We start from the raw sequence: 18,761 nt of genomic DNA, 5'->3' as shown, positions 1-18,761 counted from the left end.
TCTGTCATTGTTTGATCATACGATTGCTTCCAGCCACTACAAGAAGTCATATCCATCAAAAATTGGAAATTTTCCTTTGGGGCGATTTAAAATGATACAACCACATACAAGCTACCATGTAAAAGTAATATGACGCAATGTGGTTCATTAAAAGAACTATAGAGCATGTGTTGCCCATCCATGAAAGAGGTAGTTAACGAAACTTATTTTCGACTTTTACCTGTGTACTGAAAGGTGAGACTGATACAAGCAATAAAGGGGCCCTGAGGAAAAGCAACGGATTTCTTCACAGGTTAGTTTAATAAGTGCAAAAGCGTAGTTAAGATCCTCACTTAACTCCAATGCAAAATTCTATAAGATAGATTTTGCACATCATGGGATAGTCCATAATTCCGAGAATATGCTATGCGAGTAGTGGAACAAAGCTGTTTCTGGAACAAATAATTTATTCACAATGGCAGCTGGGTTTTCCTCACTCTCTATGACGTCACCCACCCCCTTCCACCCCTGGAAATGGAAGAAAACATTGGTGGGAAAAGATCAATTGAGTTATCTCTACTAACAACTTGTCCCACCCCTCCTCCACTCCTGTGACATCACCCATACCCCCCATCATCCTGTCCCTGGAAATGGCAGCAAACGGTCAGCCTGTCCAGCAGTCAGAGAGAAAGGTTAGGTTAGTTTATTTTATTTAGTTTTACTGGTAAACTGAAGTAAATATCTCTCTTAACTACACATCTATATGCACATTGCTACACAAGTGCCAAAAATCACAATATGGCACAAAATTGACGATGTTACACAACTGGTGTTATCATGCTGGAAAAGAAATCATAATACCACTATTGCTAATTCCATCAATAGTGGACACCGTAACATATTTAAGAAGATCCCAGCAGAGGGGCCGAAACGTCAATTATTTTAGAAGGAAGTATGATGCGGCCTAACAACCCAGACGATTTTAATTTTAGTGACACTGGCCACGAAAGCCTGCATACTTACGTAAAACTGCAGTGATGTTAAAAAAATCAGGCTACACATACCTGCAACTGATTAAAACACTATGCTAAAAATGAGTGTGTGAAGGGTATCACCACTTCATCTGTAAATTACAGTCGTATGCTGTGGGATATAAAAACAAGATGAAAAAGCTTTGTAAGCTGTTAGTGCAGCAGAGGTTAATACCTACTACATAAGATGCTCGTAATCGCATATTTAATTCACAGTGTGGCACGGCATGAAGTCTCAGGCTGCTGGCAGAACTATAGTTGTAGCTCACTCAGTGCTCTGCCGGCGATTGTGGGATGTAGCGCAGCTGCAGTGCATGTTGTGACCACTGCAATACTAGACAGCCACCAGCAGAACTGTAGCGACGCACTCAGAGCAGCACTCCAAGTGACTGCTGTGTGAGATGGCATGTGGAGTCTTTTTATGATTTCACAAGAGTGATGTGGTCCATGCAGCAGGATCCAAACACAAATATGTACTCAACGTCATGTGTACAGATGGATGAGAGCAAACAGAAGCTGTCCCCAGTCTATTACAGTAGCATACTTTCGCAACACCTGTCTATATCTGTGTGTGTGTGTGTGTGTGTGTGTGTGTGTGTGTGTGCGTGTGTGTGTGGACAGCAGTCCTCTCCATTCATAAACAATGGACTCTATTGATCATTTTCACAAAGTCCTTCCTGTGATACAGCTCTCTAACCTGCCCATTGTCAAGACTTTCAACAGCAGCCTCCAACAATACCGCTATTTACAGAGAATTCTGCTGTTAATGCTAAAAGCTTTCTCAACACTAGCAACAGAAAGACACACACACAGAGAGAGAGAGAGAGAGAGAGAGAGAGGTAATATCTGTCAAAACCAAACAGTTCTTTGTAAATAAAATTCCCATCTAGAACGTCTTCAGTCGTGGAAATCCTAAACAGCAGTATGTCATAGTCTATACATTACATTTCCTCTAAATATTCTCTCATCCGGTGAAAAAGAAAAAAAATATCTGTTCTTATCAGTTTAATATTTGCTACAACCTGCATCACAGGACTAAAACATTAAACTCATTTTTCGCTCTTGACGTCAGTTCTTATTGCTTGGGTTGCCCTCCTTAAGAGTCCAGCAAATTAATGTGAACCAACATATTCATTCTACCTCAGCTCGCGCCAGATGCTTACTGCTAGGCATTTTATGGCAGTTAACGCTTCTGATGACAGTGTATGGGCTTTCTAGTCCTATTAATGTACAATATATTTACAGTTACATTCAAGTCAACAACCAACTCCACTGCAGGTCTTCCCACCTACTTGCAGGCGACTCCATCATCTACGAACATCCCACATTTAAAACAAATACGCTGCCAGCGGCTGTGCAGTGCATGGTTGAGGGGACATCACTCTATTGCTTGTCTGAAATTTGTATGTGTTGGAGCATAAAGTTACTATGCTCTGTGTTCTGACATGTACAAAAAGTGGTGTGGGTGGTAAGTGAACGGACTATGTCTGGTCATAAGGGAGTGTAGATTCCCCGATTTTTACGTGGAAAATTGCGTCTTCAGTGCATGTCCAGCTGTAGAGGTATGAAAGGTTACATGTCCAAAAATTATGTCCAGTCATAAGAAGGATACAAATTTATGTAGGAAATAGATATTTCCAGAACCACAGTAGTCATGAAGAGGTATTTCCGATGCTTCCCTCATTGTCGAATGTTACATAGATACGGAATGAGGGTTGACTTGCCTTTGACTGCGTAGTTTCGTACCCCTTTGTGTTGTCACTGCGGCAGGTCTCAGAGTTCCAGAAGCCTCTTGTTCGACTGTGAGGTATACTGGCGCTCTACACATTTGCTGTCTATATTTGTTTCAGAGAACATCGATTGTGATGTGTTGATAGAATCAAGATGATGAAACACTGGTGGAAGAGACATTTGCTGGTCCTGTAGACACGAGCATTAAAACCTTGGATGACTTTGTAATGTGTAAGAATGATCTAAAACCTGTTATGTACTTGACATCGGTATACATTAAAAAATACGAGTGGAACTACCAGTTTCCTCTGACTGAGTTTTTGCGTAAAAATCTTCACAGATAAGTTTCTAGTTACTCAATGATTCGCAGCATATCCCACACTTAAGTTTCGGCTTTCCAGAGATGTAATTTCCACTCTTTATCTTCTGAATTATACTGTGCAGGAGATTGGTAGCAGCTGCTATGTAATTGATATTAAGAACAGTTACGTAAATGGTTAGATATTCCGGCAAACCATGTGAACATACATGAAATTCTGGGAATTTTCAGATGATACTCGATGATTTCAGTATAAAAGTGTTGAAACGTAACTATTCTAAAGTTAAACATTTATACTGGGGTTTTTGTGTACGGTACTCATCCTTTCTGAAGACCTGTCGCAGCTGAAGTCCTAAGTTCACAGTAACTATAAAAATTTTAACTTCGGAAAAGTTAAAATTAAAAATCAATTTTGTATTATGTTTCAATATGTTTATTGTGCTTTCAAACAAAATTAAGGTATTACCACAAAGGCAAACAATTCTTACAATACAAAAGGAGCAGCTACATGCTCACTGCTCAAAAACCAAAACCAGACTGACTGACCCATGCAAGTATGGCTGTAACTATTTATACTTTCTTAATAACCCCAAACAATCCTCGGCATTGTTTAAAATGATTTTTTAATTAAGTAGCAATTAAAATTAACATAAAAACTGAAAATATATATGTAAACTTATAATTGCTCCAGAACAGCAAGTACAATTCTATATTAGTTTGTGTCCATTATTTTATTTGAGTATAATTTCTCGAATACGAAATTACAATAATGCATTCTCATATTTTATTAATTACTAGAGGTTCTCTTCATGGAAAATGTTCCCTTCATTTACAGAACTTCTACACATTAGTGTAATTAAGATCCCATAATTATTTTCTTCGTAACTTTTCCACAAGTACGTATGTCCATACTCCTCTATGTGTGAAATTACTGTTTATTTTAAAATTTACGTGTTTAAATGGGTTTCAATTAGACTGTTACGTTTCAGTGTCACAAATATCATTGCTTCTTGCATGTAAAATCGGATATTGCAGGTAACGTCAGTAAATTAATTCACGATTGTCTAAGCAAATATCATCGTTTTTCGGATGTAAAATCCCTTGTCCAACTGTAAGGTGGCGTGATCCATGATGTCAGACTTGTCTCACAGAGTGAGAAAAGCCTCTCCGTCTCTCTCTCACTATTCAGCAGGTCTTTGTACTGGACTCATGGTCCATTACAAGGCACCCCATTCAGCAGAAGACAGTGCCGACTGCTGCTCCCACAATGCACAGCGGTCCTGAACCACTTCATAGAAGCACACACTACAACGGAACACAGTATTCAAAGCTTCTGCTGCACATTGTGGTTTGTTTCATGATAATTATTACCACAGCGGTGTTTCTTTTTCTCCCAAGTAGGATGGTGCGTAGTGGTTCTTAGACAAACGACTTCATTTTCTTTCGCAGTTTTCTCATCTGTAGGACTGTGCCACAAATTCCATTGTCTTTTGAAACACATGGCCTACAGTGCAACGTATTCCTGACCTAACTTTGCTCTTAGTGGGGATGGTGATGGACTTCTCAACCTGTCTGGTGTTTCAACAAAGATGTGAATGTTACTACTACACAGCGTATCCTTGGAACTTTAACTTAGAGGAATAAGTCAGGGCTGCTGCCTGTTGGTGCCAGCATAGTGGGAGTTGGCTATACTATGTGATGGAGGATGACAGCGGTCATGGATATGATTCACAAGCTAGAGTGGTAACCATGCGTCTTTCGTTGCAAGACGTGACAGATAACAGATTTTTTTACTGGATGACGAAATGTTGCCTATGACATAGCGCTGAACAGGATTTTCATGATACTTTAGCGATGTCAAAACATGTGTTTGCTCAGTAGCTATGACTGGATGGTCAGCAGACAGGTACTTTGCTATGGTTTGCAAGTCCAGCATTTGTTGGTTGCAGAAAGCATTTCCCTCAGTTCACAATTTCACAAGTGGAGCAGAGAGACTTATTCTGACTTGTAGGTAAAAGGAGCGTCCTATGTAGAATTCCTAATAAATAAAGTACACTAACTATCCTTCCTCTCCAGTAGCTGCAAAGAGACTGTCCATTTCCCGCCATTTCCAGGGGTGGGGTGTTGGCAGGTGGTGGGTGACATCATAGGAGTGGGGGAAGGATGGGAAGGTTAGGTTAATGAAGGTAGCCCATTGACCTTTTCCCGCCAAAATTTTCCACCATTTCCAACACTGGAGGGGTGGCTTATGTCATGGGGTGGGGGATAAGGATAACCCAGCCATCATTTTCTATAATTTATTTGTCCCAGAAACGGCTTTGTTGCACCACTTATACTTTTCTAAAAGAATCAACCAACATACTGCGTCGTCCTAGATTTATTTTGCGAAAAGTTTATATGTAAAGTTAGTGCGGAAGCTTACCAAAAGTCATTTGTCCTGAACACAAAATGTGACTATAACAGGATAGGTAAGAGGGGTGTAGTCTGTGACCTCTGTTTTATAGCACCATAATTGAGATCCGAAAAATATATAATGAAAGAACTTTAGGTGTTTTAATGACAAGGCTGAGAGAAGACACTAGACTCTAGAACAATGATGTCATAGAAAAAGGTCATTCAGAGCAAGATATGCTCCAGCCCCAGACAGGGCGATAACCGACGACTTAATTGCTTGAACTACACAGGATGTCCCAGGAGCAATGGTTAATACTCTGGGATAGGACACGAACACTCATTCCAAGCAAAAAAACTTCGTATGGTCATATGCCCTACACCAAATGTTTTCCGAGATAGGTTCACAATTAATGTCACTTTTCCCTCTAGCAAAAACGTGTCGCAGCGCAAAATTAAAATACATGAAATCTCCTACATGAGAGTTACTACTGATTTTTTCTCTAATAGTTTGTGCTAAGAGGGCGAGAGACTATTGAAATCCTAACGCCACCCACATGCGCTGTAGCTTAGACAATTCTTGTAGGCCAGTTTGCAGTAGTTTCCCGATTTGATAGAGCACAAGCATCCTGTATCAAATTGTTCATCTCGACTTATATACAACAGTGGTAAGTTGTAAACAATGACAATGTACTGAATAATACAGAAAATAATAAGCCTGTGAGGGAAAGGCTTGTAACTTAAGGTGGTGTACACCTTGGGACAATCATGTATCTCTGGTCATTGCTTTCTAACTTCAGTGTTTTTCACACCAGCCGTTGCCTGCTATGGTATGGTATGCGTATAGCCAGCTGTTGTTACAGGAGCAAGGAGCAATTATTTCAATTTCCTACAAACTTGTATATCATTGTTTCTCTCCTACAAGTGATTTTCTCGTCTTTAATTCACTGTTATACCACCATGCGCACAAATAATAAACTTAAATGTTTAATACATACCATACATATTTATCCTAGTAACCATGCTGCGAGTTTCCTGCCAATTTATTATTTTAGGTTATTAATCATTACCTGAAATGGGAGGAAAACTATACCTTAAAACAGTTGGTGATATTGCACTATGGTCACAGCCCAAGGTACTTTGTCACAGACGTTTACAATATGGCAAAAGCGGTTAACAATATACAGGGTGAGGCAGTGAAACGGCACGATTTCGATAGTGGTTGTCGGGCGCGGAGGGGGGTTGCGAGAGTGGGGGAAGTGACCTTGGGCGTCTAGAGTGGTGGAAGTTTGAGTAGCCATGGAGCGTTGGTCGAGTGCGCAACGTGCATATGCCGTAAAGGCATATTACAAAAACGCGGATAGTGTGGTTGGTGCTCAACGCGCCTTTCGTCGTGAATTCAACCTGCCACCACGGGCTCCCGTGCCATCAAGGAAAGCCATTCTCCTTTGGGTTAAAACCTTTGAGGCTACTGCTAGCACAACAAAGAAAAGAGGCGGCAGCACAAAAACAATCCAGACACCCGAGAACATTAATCGTGTGCGCGAAGCGTTGGGACGAAGTCCGCGAATATCCGCGAGACGGCACAGCGCAGAACTTGGTCTCAGCAATCGATCAGTAAGACGGATTTTGAAGAGTGACCTTCACTATCATCCATACAAAATTCAGGTAGTGCAAGCCCTTAAACCTAATGACTACAATAACCGTATACACTTTTGCCAGTCAATGCTTAACGTTATTGAACGAAATTAAGAAAGAGTGCATAACTTATGGATGAGTGATGAAGCCCACTTTCATCTTAGTGGGTACGTAAATAAGCAAAACTTCAGATATTGGTCCTCAGATAACCCGCACGAACTTCATGAAAAACCTCTCCATTCTGAAAAAGTAACAGTCTGGTGCGCAATGTCATCTCGTGGAATCGTGGGGCCCTATTTTTTTGAAGATGAAGATGGCAACACAGTGACGGTAAACTCTGGACGTTATGCTGACATTTTGACCATTTTTGGTCTGCCTGGAATTGATCGACATGATCCAGATGCTGAAACACTCTTCCAGCAAGATGGTGCAACAAGCCATACTGCTAATGTCTCAATGGAATTGCTCAGACTTGCATTTCCACGACGTCTAATCAGCAGGAATGGCGATTTCCCCTGGCCTGCCCGTTCACCGGATCTGACGGCACCAGACTTTTTTCTTTGGGGCTACCTCAAGTGCAAAGTCTTCCAGGAAAATCCACCAAGAACAAAAGAAGACCTGAAGGAGCGAATTCGACAGGAAATTAACAACATTCCAGTACAGATGCTACGAAACGTCATGGGACAATTTCATCTCAGGCTTAGACAATGTGTGCAAAACCAAGGACGACACCTCACTGACACCATATTTAAAAAATGATTGTTTTTAAGTTAAATCTTTAATTTCCACTCTTGTACTTGAGATCCATGTTCTACTATTATGATTTTACTTGTAAATAAATCTTTGGTGGTTTTACAAAATCGTGCCGTTTCACTGCCTCACCCTGTATAAATGTTACATAGGTTAGCCCGAAAAATTACTTTTATGTGTGTTTATTTCGATGTTCAGTTTATTAGCCTCCTGTTTATGTACAATAATGTATATTCATAATATGTGACTCGTACATTTATCTGAAGCTGTGGTTCATGATGCAGGACCACATTGTATCTTGATCCACATACAACATTTTGAAAAATTGTCTCTATGATATAGAATTTAAATAAAATGATTATGTCCTGTGATTAATTTGATGAGAAATGAGGCAAGTAATGAAATTGCTAAATAAGTACATCAGAAACCCAATTGTTGCGTCTGCTATGACTGCCCAAAAAATACATGCCCAATGTAAAAGTCCTACACTACACTAAGTTTGCTCTATCTCAGAAATCGTACGGAATAAGGGGTATGTCCATACAGCAAGTTGTTACAGTCGAGATGGCCGAAGAGACTCAATAATTAGCAAAAGAAAGGAATGGTTCATGAAGATATTGAAAACAGAGTTGGCGGTGTGAGTATACAAGAAGCAATAACTATTTGTCGATAAAAGAAACCAGGGTAAAGAAGAAAGCCTGGCTTGTGAAACAACTGGCGAAGCATGCTGTCATAGCAGAGAACATTGACTGTAATTTACATCACACTGTACTGAGAATACTACGTGTAACAGGTAGCAGCGCCAATGCCGACAGCAGATAGGGAGAACTACGTTTAAAAAAGGACAGTAATTTAGGAAATAATGTTCCGTTGACGACAGGATCAGTGTAGACGGAGTGCCACCTCGAAGTGGGAATGGATGGGAAAGCGTTTTGGTCATAACCTTTTCAAAGGCATCATTCTGGCATTTGCCATAACCGGTTTGTAATTACAGGAGATCTAACTTTGGATGTGTGGACTGGGGTTGTTCTGAATGAGAGTCCGGTGTCTTAACCAATGCGCCAACTCAACCAGTAGAACTACACTAATTCCGTAATGGACTGGTACTTTATCTGCGATGCGGTTAAGCCACTGTTCGCCATATCCTGCCTCTCTAGGTGCACTGGCCTAAAAGATAAGCAGGAAGGAAAGGTAGAGGAGGGGGAGTGAGAAACTGATTGTTGGGAGTTTGAATACCACATTCATCTTCCAGTATGATCAGACAAATAGCAAATAATAAATAGTTTCCAAAGGTTTTCAACTATAGTACTAGAGTAGTTTCCTTGAAAGAAGTGCGGTTGTTCTTCAGAAAAACGTAAGTGTAATTGCGTACGAAAAGAAACAAAATTAGCTCCTGATGAAGAAATGTATTGCTTATAATACACTTTCATTAACACATGTTAATAACTTGTTTTCTTTGTGAACAGTGTGCTGCAAAATTTCACTGAGGCCAAGAAGAACTGCAGGTCCGCCACCTCTTCTACAGCTGGAGCAACATTGTAATTACGTTTTACTGCTTCACCAAATACACTATTTGCTTGTATTCCTGTTATTTTATTAGCTTATCCGCATACCATTAAGCCAGTAAGTCATTCTGTGATTACATCTACACCAGCAACGCAACTAAAACAAGGTGCCTAAGAGTGAAGAAAGTGACAACGTTCAACATTCAAAATATGACTTACATTTCTCAAGTGGCTTCAGTTTTGGTTGGTTGATCTGTGCCTTGAAGGTACAAGACATCACAAGTTCATTCTTCCCTCAATGAATAAATGTATCACTCACTCATAACCTAAAGAGATACAGTATACTATTCATGCAGCATTGTTGACTTCTTTAAGTCATAAACACTGATAATCATCCCGAGAGCAATTCATGTGGTGGTGACATTTTACTTCATACTACCACGTACTGTAGTTCCAGTGTTTCTTTGTATTTTCTACTATTTGCTCATAATTCAGAATGTATATACAGAGTCTCCTAAACCTTCAAGACTAAAACTCTGCCGATGGCCGTGGATTACAATCTATGTATTTTGAGGTAAGGAACGAATGGTCTGAAATGAATATCCCAGCAGTAAGTGGATTGAATCAGCAGTGTAGCTGAAGGAAGTATTTTGAAACTGCTAATTTTTCATAGCAATCAATTGCCTTCTGCATCGACCTTGGTGGCGCTCTCTTCAAAAAATAATACACAAGCGTCTTTGATGTGTCCACAGAAAATCATGACAGGTTCTCAAGTATAAAATATAAATTGTTAGAAGAGCGTGCAGACATGTGTTCTACGTGTGTTGATGCAATATGTAGTTCCCAGAAAGCCAGAACGAATCTACAGAGAAAAGTTTCGGACAAGCGTCATTTAAACTGGAAAAGATTCACTGCCACGGACAAACACTACTGCAAGTTAGCCAGTTCATGATGGCCAAAGTTCCAGACAGGGAATTGTGTCTGAGGTAGAATTTCAGACGGTTTAGGATTGTATGAGAGAAAGTTCATTAACAAACGGTTCTCATATTACTTGTGAAATACACTGATCAGCCAGAACATTATGACCATCCACCTACTGTCGATATAAACTCGTCCACTCAATAGCAGCATCACCTGCGAGGAATGTCTGCTAGTCAGACAAACGCATGGTGCATGTAGCGTGCCGTCCATGTGTAGAATGGGGAAGACGAGCGATCTTATATGAGATTGAACGAGGGTAGATTGTGATGGCATGGAGGCTCGGCACGAGCGTTTCGGCAACTGCACGATCTGTCGGATGTTCAAGGAGTACTGTGGTGAGTGTCTTCAACCCATGGTGAAACCGTGTCCAGACATCTTGGGGTTGGACGGCCACCCTTCATTACAGATGTCAGACATCGAAGCCTGGGCAGACTGATAAATCAGCGCAGGTGGCGAACTGTGGTGGAACTAACATCAGACGTGAATACTGGGAGTTAATACTGGGCAGACTACAAGTGTCTCTGAACACACACCCCTCCCAACACTCCTAAGGATGGACCTCTGCAGCCAACGACCCATGCATGTGCCAATGTTAACACCACAACATTGGCAAGTACAGTTGAAATGGGCACTGGACGTTGGCATGGTCTGATGAATCCTGATATCTTCATCATCATGCGGATCAGAGACCGCAAATCCGTCGTTATTCAGGGAACCACTTTTCTGTAGGATAGAACAAGCTAGTGGCTGCTCCAATATGATCTGGCGACCATTCATATGGGTATCTATGGGTCCAGTGGAGTGCGTGCAAGCACCATTATGGCTAAGGGATATCGTACACTGGTTCCACACCACGTACACCCCTTCCTTAGATCAGGTTCCCTGACAGAAGTGGCATTTTTCAACAGGATAATGCTCCATGTCACAAGGCCAGGAGTGTGATGGAGTGGTTCGAGGAACACAGTGGCGAGTTCCAATTGATTTGCCGACCCCCCCCCCCCCCCAGCTCGCCAGATCTCAACCCGATCAAACACATCTGGGAACTGATTGAACGTGGCATCAGAGCTCATCGCCCTCATCCTCGGAATTAATGGGGATTAGTGACTTGTGTGTGCAGATGTGGCACTAGCTCCCTCCTGCGACCTACCAAGGCTCATTGCTTCCAAGCTACGACGCATTGTCGCTGTTATCCTTGCCAGAGGTGGACAACCGCCTATTAAATAGGTGATCACAGTGTTCTGGCTGATTAGAGCCTATTTGAGGACTCCAGGGCAGAAATTATACCCCTGTCAAGTAAAATGTGTGGACAATCAGACTATATTATTTTGAGCCTCGAGTTCAGTTGTGTGAATACATTATTTTAAAATGCAGTCACTGAGACTGGAAAGTCGTCAGTCTTAGAAACAGCTATGAGCGTAAGCAATAATAATAATAATAATAATAATAATGAGGGAAGTTGGGATCAATTAGAAAGAGATCTGACAAAGAACTGTTTCGAATGAAGACTGACAAATTCCAGGGATTCTGTCATTTGGACAGAGGAAGGAGAAATCTTAGTGAAAGAATGAAGATATTCTGAGTAAAGAAGGAAAGACCAGCAAGCAACCCATTTCTTCCCACAGTCCACAGTAGGCCGAAACAGAAAACAAAACAAAAACTGGTAATATTTATTCAACGTCAAATAACCAACACATTCACTTATATAGTATAATTTTGAGGACATCACCCAGATTATTCTTCTGAATAAATAAAGTAAAAATAGTAGAGTTTAGCGTTTACAAACCACAGTTAACAGAAGTACATATGCAGGTATAATAATACAGTTTCGAGTTTAACGACACACTTTGCATCGCCTAATAAACAAAGGCCTGAATACTGTTTATGTACGTCTATTGTTAGAGGTGGAAGAGAAGATTAGTATTTAACTTTCTGTCGACAACGTGGTCATTAGACACGGAGCACAAACTTTGAATATGGGAGGATAGGGAAGGAAATCGTCTGTGCCCTTCACTGCGCCACACTGCTCGGTACACATGTTATACCACCGTTTTAATACTGCTACTTATTTAAAATTAGTTAATGTACAAGACGCTGTTTTGTTCTGTAGTTTTTTCATTAACCTTAATTTGTTACAAATTTCCTAATACTGTATTGCATAAAACTAAAGTACCTGCAAACAAAAGGATTTAATTTCTTAGTATGAGGTTCAAATTACTTATTTCCTTCAGAAAATAAATATTTACTGCTGACAATCTGTATAACTATGGTCATCTAGGACCGAGTCATCTATGTAATCTTCATAGTTACCATTTTTTAGCATCTTGGGAAACAAGATAATGAGGTCATTAGAGACAGTTTACCATCTTGGGAAGTAAAGTGACATGTAAACTAGTTAATAGCCCGTATAAAGTTTTCTAGGCATGTGGAAAGGGAACAATGAAGTGGTCAACGAACAATCTAACATCCGTGATCAAGAAAAAAAAATCACTTTCAAACCAAGTACACTTTTGGAGATAAAAAAAATGTTGCATGCCAGAGATTGTGTGTACGATTACAACTGTAAAGAACAGTGAGCTAGCATCCCTACTGTGAGGAGAGAAAAAGTAGCCAGTGCATGATTGTTTATGTTGCACAGTTCACCCACCGCATGGGATGAATAAGTTGTAATGAACTATCAAATATCCTAATGTTATATATGTTGCTGGACCCGTATACCATAATGAAGAAGAAGTACCTTCCCTCCTATCGTCCAGCCCTCCTATCACCTCTGTCGTCCTCAATTCTGGTGATGATGATACTGATCCTTTAATGTCAATGGACAAACACTATGTGGCCACAACACAACAACTCTGTGAATATTGAATATGTAAGTCCAATGCCTAAATTTTGATTGTTAATTGTTGAACTGTGTGACCATAACCTAATGTTCAAGGAAGAGTGGTTTCAGCATGGGATACGCAACAAACAGTTTTGGCTGCTCAATAAATTATACTCAGGAAACATAGGTTTTGTAATGATCAAAGTCACTATGAGTTTGCAGTACGTAAAGTAATACATTCTCTTTAAAAAAAATTGGAGACAGTCGCTACCACAAGATTCATATCCGACAAACCCCACACAAGACTTTCATCATCAAACATGAGTAATCCATCTTCAGTGCACAGATTGCTGGTCTCTTGCATAAATATAGTACATGGAGTTCTTGTATATAGCTCTCGCAACTAGACTTTCTGTGCAGCTGAAAGAGAGATTTCAATATATGGAATATTTGCTTCACTGTGTAAACCACAGCTCAAAGAAATGGTGGGTATGGGATGGTTTCAGAATTGATGCTACGATTTCCTTCCTCTCCAGCAAGGTTGTTCAAAGTTCAGCGGTATGATAAGTCACCCAAACTAATGCGAAGCTCTCTGGTATCTATCTCAGTGATTTACTTCTGCTGGAGGTGATAGTAGGTAACATCTTCAACGCACTTGAAGAGCTAGAGGACAAATGACGACGTCTGATAAAGTAGAGCCATTTCTGCTACAAGCTGTCATAGGATACAAACGAAGAGTAATATAAACATTACTGCACTATGCTGGGAAAAAGGCCTTCTTGGAGACCATCTGCAGTCATTCATGAACTTCATTATATTACATTAATACTTGTTCCATAGATCATGATTACGACATTTCGTAATGATGTGGAATGTGTCAGTTTAACATAAGTTTTCTTTATACAGTATAACAATTTTTTACAGTTATTAATTCGTATCTAAAAATTCATCTGTTGAGTAGAAGTAGTTGTCATTTAGAAATTCTTTTAATTTGTTTTCAAATGTTGGTTGTCTATCTGTCAGACTTTTAATGCTATTTGGCAAATGACCAAAGATTTTTGTGTGCAAAAGTCAGATTTAACCCAGAATAGTGAAGATCAACCTTTCCTCTAGTGTTGTAGTTGTGCACTTCACTATTAGTTTTGAATTGAGATGAGGTATTTATAACAAATTTCACAAGTGAATATATGTATTGCGAAGTAACTGAGTATTCTGGGCTGCTTAAATAAATGTCTGCGAGGTGATTTTGGGTGGGCTCCAGCTATCATTCTGATTACATGCTTTTGTGCAATAAATACTTTTTCTCTTAATGATGAATTATCCCAAATTATGATGCCATAGGAAAGCAGTGAATAGGAAAGCAGTGAATAGGAAAGCAGTGAATAGGAAAGCAGTGAATAGGAAAGCAGTGAATAGGAAAGCAGTGAATGAAAATAGGCATAGTAAGCTAATGTACTGATATGTTTATCACCAAAATTTGCAATAACCCTAACAGTATAAGTAGCTGAACCTAACCGTCTCAGCACATCAGCATATTTCTTCCAATTCAATTTCTCATCAATGCACACACCCAGAAGTGTATACTTATCCATGGCGTTGTCATTTACTGTACAGAATTGTTTGTACTGTGTATTCTCAAAATTTAGTTAGCATACACTTGCAGAGAACAACTTAATAATTTTCTAAAAAATATTACATTTTTCCCAGCTGATTGTTTTTTATGTGTGATTACTATACTTGTATCATCAGAAAAAAGAACTAGCTTTGCATCTTCATGAATATATAGTGGCAAGTCATCAATATATATTAAGAACAATAAGAGGCTCAAGACTGATCCCTGTGGGACACCATGCTTGATACCTCCCCAGTCAGAGGACTCTACAGATTTTTGCAGACTATCTGTACTGTTAATTTCAACCTTCTGTATTCTTCCAGTTAAATGTGCCTTAAACCATTTTTGCACTGTCCCACTCATACCATAATACTTAAGCTAATCTAGAAAAATTTCATGATTCACACAGTCAAAAGTCTTTGAGAGATCACAAAATATCCCAATGACTGATGTTTGTTTATTCAGAGCATTTAATATTTGATCAGTAAAAGTATATATGGCCTTTCTGAAAACCAAATTAACATTTTGTTAGTACTTCATTTCTACAAACATGTGATGCTACTCATGAATTGATTGGTTTTTCAAGACTTTTGGATAAAACTGTCAGAACTGAGACTGGGCTATAGTTGTTGGCTTCAGACTTACCCCCTTTTTCATGCAATGGTTTAACAATAGCATATTTCAGTCGATCTGGAAAAATGCCATTTCAAGGAGCTACTGCATATTTGGCTGAGAATCTTACTTATCTGTTGGGAACCAGCTTTTAGTACTTTGTTGGAAATGCCATCAATTTCATGAGAGCTTTTACTTTTGAGTGAATTTATTATTTTCTTAATTTCAGTAGGTGAGGTGGACTGAATTTCAGTTTTACCAAATTGCATAGGTATTTCCTCTTGCATAAAGTGTCCCACATTTTTTAATGAATAGTTGGATCCTATTTTCTCTATAACACTTCAAAAATGATTACTTGAAGTGTTTTCTACTACTGACTTTTCGTTAAACTTTTCATTGAGTTTGATAGAAATACAGTCTTCCTGTGCTCTCGGTTTCCCTGTTTCTCTTTTAACAATTTTCCATATTGTTTTAATTTTATTATCAAAGGAGCTAATCTCAGACATAATGCATATACTTCTGGACGTTTTAATAGCGTTGCTTAATATAGTGCAGTAGTTTTTATAATGTTTCATTGTTTCTGGAACATTCCTTCTTCTGCCTATAAGACACCTTTCCATTTTCTTTTAACAAGATATTTTATCCTTTTAGTAAGCCATGGCTTTTTAGACAGTTTCTTACAATTATATTTCATTGTTTTCTTAGGGAAAACACTGTGTGGAACTACGTTACATACTGTAACTAACTGTGTGACATGATCAGACAGAGCATTCTTAACAGTAAAAGTTTTTATTTGATTCAGTTTATCTTCGTCTACAAAAAAATTATTATCAGTATGCTGTTTTGCTGTATCACTTGAATAGGAAAATCAGTAACTGATGTCATATTGAAAGAACCAAGTAATACCTCAAGGTTAAGCTTTCTATCAGACTCTTTCATAAAATATGCACTAAATCCTCATGAACAATAATTTTCTTCCCTCTGTCTGACAGATAGCACAACAAAAAGTCCAGGTTTTTCAAAAATGGCTGAAAATTTCCCAATCAGGATCTATACACAGCTACAATCATGTTCCCAATCAACAATGGAATTTTTGCAGATGACAGTGCACTACAGTATGAATCCGATTGAACATTTATCAGAAGTAATTGAGATGTCAGTTCTTGCACAAACTCCTTCCCAGATAATATTTCGCAATTTTGAATGGCTACAGATGCAGCATTGGTCTAAATTTCTGCAAGGGATTCCCAACAACTTGAGTCCATGCCACGTCTAGCTGCTACACTACACTGGGCTAAAGGAGGTCCCACATAATATTAGGAGGTATCTCATGACATTTTTCTGTAAACCGTACCCAATACCAGTGAGTTTAAAAGAAGTGGTTAAGGAGGAAATAAATAAAATGGTAGATAATAAAATAATAGACTCAGTGTAAGCGTTATGAATAATCCCTTGGTAGTTGTGGAAAAGGCTACAGGTGGTGTGTGGCTTGTACTGGACACGTGCACCCTGGATAAACGTATAGAAACTGAAAGAGAGAGACCTGTGAACACCGAAGAGTTGTTATCCAAATTCAAGAAAGCACAGTACTTTAGCTCGATGGACTTGACTGATGGGTACTGGCAGATCAGGTTACATCCAGCTTCAAGGAAATATACAGCATTCCTTTTTGATGGCAAATCTTATCATTTCAATGTGTTGCCATTTGGGTTACATATCTCAGTATCAGTGTTTATATGCGCACTGTTCGAAACGAAAGGTAGAGAGTTATTAAAGTATTTAATTATATATGTAGATGATATATTTATAATATCACTCACCTGGAAAGAGCACTGCCTAACATTGAAGAAAACACTGACAAAATTTAAAGAAAAAGGTATTACAGTAAAATTGTCTAAGTCACACTTTGCAAGGCAAGAACTAAAATTTTTAGGACATATCATAGGTGTACAAAGAGTGTTACATTAAGATCTATTATGTAAAGGGATCAGAGAACATTGTAATCGAAGCTTTGTCTCAGCTACCATTAGGCATGAAAGAACTAAAGCGTTTATAGGTGTACAAAGAATTAAGCCCGATCCAGAACGTATAAAGGCCATTAAGGAGTGTCCACCACCTAGAAATATAAGACAATTGAAGGGATTTCTTGGAATGGCAGGGTATTATAGACATTATGTCCGAAGTCAAGAGTTGAACGACCCTCGACTTTTGCATTTATTACGAAAGGGAGTGCCAAGAGGCACAGGAAGCATTTGAAAAGGCAAAGCGAGCTCTATCAGAATCAGCAATACTGCACCATCCGGTAATGAATGAACCATTTAAGATTTCGACTGATACATCAGACTATGGTATTGCCGCAGAGCTGTTCCAATCTGAATGGGGGTTAAACAGCATAGACCATAGATCAATAGCTTTTGGTAGCCGAAGTCTCAACTAACATGAGTTAATTTCTTTTCTGTTGCCATATAATTTATTAGCCATAGTATGGGGTATACAAAAATTCCGAACACTGACATGGAGGTCCGAAATATATGTCTATACATATCACGAAGCTCTGTCATTTCTAATGAATAGCCAATTACTTCATAGTAGATTGATGCAGTGGATGTTGTTTCTTCAAGAGTATTACATTAAGATCCATTATGTAAAGGGTTCAGAGAACATTGTAATCGAAGCTTTGTCTCAGCTACCATTAGGCATGAAGGAACTAAAGCGTTTAGAAGGACCTGGTGTAATCTTTGCGATAATTTTCTAACATTAGAATATTCACGCAACAAAGTGCTAGAGATAGTTCAAAAATAACAGAACATCCAACGTGATCCTTACTTTATGGATATCTTTATTATGTGCGTTAGGAAACCACTACCGCCTAGTCAAGAGGGAAGATTGAAAATTGTGCGATATAACCTGTTCTGGAGAGACAGTAAGGCAATGCAGCATTGGAGTTTATGTACACCAAGTCTAGTGGAAAACGAGTTAGTGTGGTACATACATAAGGGTTATGGACATTTCGGTATAAAGAAATGCATTACACAAATGAATAAGTTCTATTACTTTAAAAAGCTAGGACAAAGTGGCGCTAGTCATTAAGACTTGTGAGATTTGTCAGAAAGTAAAAGAAGATAACTCTCATGTTAAATATAAGATGTATGAAATTATTCCTAATGCATTATACGATCTAACTGCTGCTGATTTCTTTGGACCAATTCCAAAAGGAAGAGGAGGAGTGGCTTACATTTTTGTCCTCATAGAGTGTTGGTCGAAGTATGTTAAATTCTATCCAATTAAAAAATCATATGCACCAACAGTAATACATTGTCTGCAACAATACTTTCTTGAAGTAGCCAAACCAGAACAATTTCTTTCTGGCAACGGACCTCAGTTTACTAGTAAC

The 18,761-nt window shown here is 39.0% G+C and overlaps 1 protein-coding gene across 1 annotated transcript in view; it reads left to right on the top strand.

The window, feature by feature from the left end:
- The window catches only part of LOC124546026 (pacifastin-like protease inhibitor cvp4), a 129,508-nt gene extending 120,087 nt beyond the window's left edge, over positions 1–9,421 (top strand). Inside the window, exon 5 of the mRNA XM_047125001.1 lies at positions 9,306–9,421. The gene's annotated coding sequence lies outside the window, so the exon portion shown is untranslated. The remainder of the gene's footprint in view (positions 1–9,305) is intronic.
- Positions 9,422–18,761: the final 9,340 nt, after the last annotated feature.

The sequence above is a fragment of the Schistocerca americana genome, chromosome 8 (genome assembly GCF_021461395.2).
Source record: "Schistocerca americana isolate TAMUIC-IGC-003095 chromosome 8, iqSchAmer2.1, whole genome shotgun sequence".
In the NCBI taxonomy this organism is placed as follows: Eukaryota; Metazoa; Arthropoda; class Insecta; order Orthoptera; family Acrididae; genus Schistocerca; species Schistocerca americana.
The sequence above is the reverse complement of the archived record's forward strand: the minus strand, read 5'-3'. Positions and strand labels throughout refer to the sequence as shown.